This window comes from Diospyros lotus, chromosome 4, assembly GCF_014633365.1.
Source record: "Diospyros lotus cultivar Yz01 chromosome 4, ASM1463336v1, whole genome shotgun sequence".
NCBI lineage: Eukaryota > Viridiplantae > Streptophyta > Magnoliopsida > Ericales > Ebenaceae > Diospyros > Diospyros lotus.
The window spans coordinates 28,010,038-28,017,208 of NC_068341.1; the positions used below are offsets into that span (position 1 = coordinate 28,010,038).

Genomic DNA, 7,171 nt, shown 5'->3' on the forward strand with positions numbered 1-7,171 from the left:
GAACCTTTTCTCCAACTTTGAACTCCTTCTTTTTAATGTGCGCATCATGCCATGCCATGCCTTGGTTCTTTCTTTATAAAGCCTAGAATTTTCATAAGCTTCATGCCGCCATTCTTCAAGCTCATTCAATGTCATCTTTCGTTGTGTACCTGTGGCTTGCAAATCAAAGTTAAGCAATTTGATAGCCCAATATGCTTTATGCTCTAATTCAACAGGAAGGTGACAAGTCTTACCAAAAACTAGTCGATAAGGAGACATTCCAATAGGTGTTTTGAAAGCTGTCCTGTAAGCCCAAAGTACATCATCTAATTTTAAAGACCAATCCTTTCTAGACAAGCTCACAGTCTTTTCCAAAATATTTTTCAATTCCCTATTTGAAATTTCCACTTGTCCACTAGTTTGCGGATGATAGGGGGTAGCCATCTTATGGGTAACACCATATTTAGCCAATAAATTTTTAAATTGTGTATTGCAAAAATGTGTACCTCCATCACTAATGATAGCTCTAGGAGTACCAAATCTAGGGAAAATATTTTTCTTCAAAAATTTTATGACAACCCTTGCATCATTAGTGGTACATGCACTAGCTTCCACCCATTTACTCACATAATCAACGACAATAAGTATATACTCATTATTGAAAGATTTTGGAAAAGGACCCATGAAATCAATACCCCAAACATCAAAAATATCACAAATAAGAATATTGTTGAGGGTCATCTCATTTTTCCTTGAGATATTACTTGTCCGTTGGCATCTATCACAAGCACTTACATAGGCATAAGCATCCTTGAATAAGGTCGGCCAATAAAAGCCACTTTGCAAAACCTTGGCCGCTGTCTTAGAAGGTCCATGATGTCCACCCACTTCTTTGTCATGACAAAAACTGAGTATGCTATGCATTTCCTCCTGTGGTACGCATCTCCTCACCATGTCATCTCCACAAATCTTGTATAGGTATGGTTTCTCCCAAAGATCGTACCTTGCATCTGATAAAAACTTTTTCTTTTGATGAAATGACATGTCAGGGGGCAACTCATTACCTACAAGAAAATTAGCAAAATCAGCATACCAAGGTTCATCATTATCTCGCACAAAGCATAATTTTTCATCAGGGAATTCATCATGCAAAGATTGTTTAGCCATGTTTTCCACATGCTCCCCATCTAATCTTGACAAGTGATCAGCCACCAAGTTTTCAATGCCTTTTTTATCTTTAATTTCTAGGTCAAATTCTTGTAGCAATAAAATCCATCTTAACAACCTAGGTTTAGCATCTTTTTTAGCAAGTAAATACTTTAATGTAGAATGGTCAGTATAGACAATTACTTTAGACAATATCAAATAAGGTCTAAATTTTTCAATAGCAAACATTACAGCAAGTAGTTCCTTTTCAGTTGTTGAAATTTTTTTTGTGCACCATTCATAGTTTTACTTGCGTAATAAATGGTATGAAATTTCTTGTCTATTCTTTGTCCTAAAACTGCAACTAAAGTATCATTACTTGCATCACACATGATCTCAAAAGGCAAATTCCACATGGGGGCTGAAACTATAGGAGCTTGGATCAATTTCTCTTTCAAACAATTAAATGCATGTATACAATCATCAGTGATTTGAAAAGATGCATCTTTTACTAGAAGATTAGTTAAAGGCTTGGCAATTTTAGAGAAGTCCTTAATAAACCTCCTGTAAAAACCTGCATGTCCCAAAAAACCTCTAACTTCTTTTACGGATTTAAGAAGAGGAAGTTTTTCAATTAATTCAATTTTAACTCGATCCACTTTAATGCCTTTAGATGACACTTTGTGGCCCAAAACAATCCCTTCTCTAACCATAAAGTGACACTTTTCCCAATTAAGAACGAGATTAGATTCTTCACATCTTTTGAGCACCAAAGACAAATTATGCAAGCATGCATCAAATGAAGATCCAAAAACAGAGAAATCATCCATAAAAATTTCCATAAAATCATCAATGAAGTCTGAAAAGAGAGAGATCATGCACCTTTGAAATGTTGCAGGAGCATTACACAAACCAAAGGGCATTCTCCTAAATGCAAATGTTCCATATGGGCATGTAAAAGTAGTTTTCTCTTGGTTTTCAGGAGCAATAGGAATTTGATGATAACCAGAATAACCATCAAGAAAATAATAAAATTCTTGACCCGCAAGTTTTTCAATCATTTGATTAATGAAGGGGAGGGGAAAGTGATATTTTCTAGTAACATCATTTAATTTCCTATAATCAATACACACTCTCCATCCCGTTACTATTCTTGTGGGAATTAATTCATTATTTTCATTTTTCACAACAGTAATCCCCCCCTTTTTAGGCACAACTTGCACAGGACTTACCCAAGAAGAATCAGATATAGGAAAGATAATACCTGAATCAAGCCATTTTATCACCTCTTTCTTTACTACCTCTTGCATATTAGGATTTAACCTCCTTTGGGGTTGCAACATAGGCTTGAATCCTTCTTCCATCAAGATTTTGTGCATGCAAATTGATGGACTTATTCCATGAATATCAGCAATGCTCCATCCAAATGCCTTTTTGTGCTCCATAAGCACCCTCATCAACTTTTCTTCCTCAAGACCTATCAAAAAAGAAGAAATAATCACATGTAAGCTAGATGAATCCCCTAGATAAACATATTTTAAATGAGAAGGAAGAGGTTTAAGTTCAAGAATAGGAGGCTTCTCAATTGATGGTCTGGCTTAAAAGAAGAGGAAGAGGAAACATCCAAAGTTAGCAATTTGTCTCTTTTGGATGGATTGAATTTTTGCTTTTCTCCCAAATAGCCCACAGCCTCTTTGTGTTGTTCATCTAAAATTTGATCCTTCACATCAAAAGAGTTAGCAATGCAATTTTCTATGGGGTCATCTAATCTGAATGCATGAAATTTTCTATCCACCAAATCATCAATGCAATCTATCCTTAAGACTTCATTTTCATTTGAATGTTTCATAGCCTTAAACACATCAAACACAACTTCTTCATCATTAATTCTAAGGCTAAGTTTTCCTTGTTGGACATCAATTAAAGTTCTTCCAGTGGCGAGAAAAGGTCTCCCTAAAATTAAGGGCATATCATGATCCTTTTTCATGTCTAGAACAATAAAGTCAACAGGAAAAATAAATTTATCTACTTTTACCAAAACATCCTCCACTACTCCCCTTGGATATTTGATACTTTTGTCAGCCAACTGAAGAGAAACAGTGGTGGGTGTTGGTTCTTTTAATCCAAGTTTCCTGAAAACATAAAAGGGCATCAAATTAATACTTGCACCAAGGTCACATAAAGCCTTATCAAAATTAATTCCACCAATAGTGCAAGGAATAGAAAAGCTCCCTGGATCTTTAAGTTTTGGAGGCAATTTATTTTGTAGAATTGCAGAACATTCTTCATTAAGTTTCACCATCTCAAATTCCTCCAACTTTCTTTTGTTTGCAATTATGTCTTTTAAAAATTTGGCATAACTTGGCATCTGTGATATAGCATCAAGAAGAGTGATGTTAATATGCAATTTTTTAAACACCTCTAAAAATTTAGCAAATTGTTTATCCAAGTTAGCTTTCAAAAATCTTTTAGGAAAAGGAAGAGGAGGTTTGTAAGATTTTAAATTAAGTGAAGAACTCCCTTTTTTCACCGTTGATAAATCACAATCCTCTTCTTTGGCTTCAAGCTCTTGGCTTTCTTCCTCTTTTGTATGCTCTTCATCTTTTTCTTTACTTTCAAGTTTTTTTCCACTTCGCAAAGTGATGGCTTTTACATGCTCCCTTGGATTCTTCTCAGTATTGCTAGGCAAGCCTCCTTGTGGTCTTTCTGAAATCGCTTGGGCAAGTTCTCCAATTTGAGTTTCCAAGCTTTGCATTCTTGCCTCTGTACTATTGATAAACTTTGTCATCATATCTTCCAAATTTGATTTCTTCTCCTATGGAATTTGATGTTGTTGTTGTTGAAAGCTGGGGGGCACTCTTTGTTGATTATTACTCCAAGAAAGATTAGGATGGCTCCTCCATCCTGGATTGTAAGTGTTGGAGTAGGGATTAAAATTTGACCTGTTGCCACCATAAGAAATAAAATTAGCTTGTTCAGAAGAACTAGAAGAAAAAGGATTTCCTACTTGACAATCTACACTAGCATGTCCCCTTCGCCCACAAAGCTCACAAGAAAGAAAATGGGAAGAAGAAGAAGAAGCATTCATATTTGAAACCCCCAAATTACCCAAATTCTTATTTAATTCAGCAATTTGAACAGATAAAGCAGTGATAGAATCAACATTATAAATTCCAACTCCCTTTTTATTTGCTCTCTCATTGTCCCATTGATAACTGTTGGCTGCCATCTCCTCCAAAAGTTCATATGCTTCCTCGGGAGATTTCCTCATAAGGGTACCACCTGCAGTTGCATCTAACATCGAACGAGAAGATTGATTAATGCCACTATAAAAAGTTTGCACTTGCATCCAAATAGGTAAACCATGGTGAGGACATTTCCTAAGCATTTCTTTAAATCTCTCCCACGACTCATATAAGGATTCATTACCAAATTGTGAAAAAGTTGTTATGTCATTCCTTAATTTAGCCGTTTTAGAAGTTGGAAAATATTTAGATAAAAACTTTTGTGCTAAATCATTCCATGTAGTAATAGAACCTGCAGGAAGAGAATTAAGCCATTCTTTTGCTCTATCTTTCAAGGAAAAGGGAAACAACCTAAATCGAACTGCATTCTCACTAACTCCATTATGCCTAAAAGTATCACATATTCCAAGAAAATTAGCAATATGAGAGTTAGGATCATCATTAGGGCCAGAAAATTGTACACTCATCTGGATAATTTGAATAATTGCAGGTTTGATCTCGAAGTTGTTTGCTTGCACATTTGGCCTCCTAATGCTTGAGGTAGTGCCATCTAGAGTAGGTGTAGCATCTGAGCTCAATGTCCTTTGATTATTTTGAGTCTGTTGTTCTTGCTCCATCTTGCTCTTTTTCTCCTTCTTTTGCTTTTTTAAAGTTTTTTCAATTTCTTGATCAAGGGGTATCAATTCTTCACCACTAGCGCGTGTCATGCACCATTGAAACCTACAAAGAAAAAGAAAAATATTAAAAATTAAAAAATTAAAAATAAAATTTCTAAAAGATGAAAAGAAAAAAAAAATAAAATTAAATTAAAATTGCAAAACCCAAAAGAAAACAAAAAGATGTTCAATCTAAGACTAACTTATGTAGTTTTGATATGCAATAAACTAGTCCTCGGTAACGGCGCCAAAAACTTGATGTGTGATTTTATGCACAATTAATTCGGGCAAGTGTACCCTAGTCAAATATGCATATAATGATAAAAAGATGTCGATCCCACGAGGACTAGATCACAATACCAAAATAATTTTAATTTAACTTAAGTTGAACTAATTAATTAATCGGATGAATAAAAAGAAAAATAAATGAAAAAACTGGATTCTTTGTGAGAAAAATTAATTAATAAATGCACTAGGGTTTAGATTTCATTTAATATGAGTTATGGAATTATCTATTCAATTCGATTTAAAACCGAAAATACCTTTAATGTATTTTATAATTATTTGTATGTGATGGTGGATTTCCCTCAATTAATTAATAAGCTTTCTCAAGTCATATTAATCCTTTATTAATTCAATTTTACTGTCAGATTTCTGATCAGATATCAACGAAATAAATAAGCATTAAGTTCTTTGGAAACCTCTAATCTCAGAAGGGGATTTGACTCACTAAGCTTCTTCGATTCCCACATATGAGCTAATCATCTTTCGATCTCATAGTCAAGTATGCGATTTATATTGCCTATGAATCTAATTTATAACAATCCTTTAGTCAGTCATGCATAAATCATTAAATCATTAAAAGGTAGCTAATCTTTTAAAGCATTAAATACAACAATATAAATTTCTCATGCAAATAATAATCGGGTTTTGAATCAAACTAAACAAATAATCACATAATCCCAAAATTAAAATCCATCCAAACCCTAGCTAAAATAAATTAGCTAGACATTATTAAAATAAAAACAAACAATAAAATTAAAATGAGAAGGAAGTTCCCTGCCCAGATCTATTCCAGATCTGGGTCACGTTCGTGCGCTTGTTTTTGCTGTGCCAGAGGCTCGCGTCTCCTTCTAGTGTGCGTCGCTGCCTTCTTCTTTAATTCCTTTCTCTTTTGTCCGCCCCACTGTGCGCCGCGCGGAGCTCCAATCTCCGCCTCAGGAACCTTTATGAAATCTTTACTGTGCCGCGTCCAAAAAAAACCTCTTCCCCTCATCTCTTAATCCAATATAATAATATATATATATATATGTATAGGATGTGCACGACCGCCCTAGCTTCAATCCCATTCTCCTTTTTATTTTATTAATATATTATTATATAAACACACACACAAACCACACACTCACACATTCACACCATTGTAATGATATATATATATATAAATATTATAATTTAATATATAATATAATATAATATACAAAATAACATATATAATATTTAATATACTGTTAAGTATAATAACTTTAATTATATTATAACTTTAATTATTTAAAATATTTATTTATTTATTTATTTTAAAATCAATTTTATAATATTTTTTTCTTTTATGCCCAAATCTTCAAATTAATTTCCTTTGCCGAGTTCCTACAAAAAGAGATTAAAATAATGTAAAATTCATGTAAACACACATTTATGTAGAAACATAGCATAAGGTTAAGATAAAAATTAGATAAAAATATGTATACAATTAAGCTCTATCATGCCTAAAGGCACAATGTCAATAATATTAAAATTAAAATATAACTATAATTTATACATATTATGTTGAAATTTATAAAGTATTTATAATAATTTTACTTATGTTAAACGCTCTACAAAACTTAAATAATAAACAAACATATAAGATTTATAATATTCACCAATATATTGTAAATCAAAATATAAGAGCAAGTAAAAAAAAATTATAAACACTGAAGAAAAAAAAAATTAAAGTTATTATATACTTGTTAACGTTTTATAACAAAACACATCAATAAGTGCTCTACAATATAAATAAATTAAATATCAAATAATACATACCAACCACCGTTAGCCACCATGGCTGCAACCATCAATCGGGGGAAGGGGGGAACCCCGATTCGA

At 33.0% G+C, this 7,171-nt stretch overlaps 1 non-coding gene across 1 annotated transcript; it reads left to right on the forward strand.

Moving 5' to 3' along the window:
* The first annotated feature begins 4,484 nt into the window (after positions 1-4,484).
* Positions 4,485-4,591, forward strand: LOC127800844 (small nucleolar RNA R71). The gene has a single exon (XR_008022871.1). It is a non-coding gene; the product is annotated as a small nucleolar RNA R71 (small nucleolar RNA).
* Positions 4,592-7,171: the final 2,580 nt, after the last annotated feature.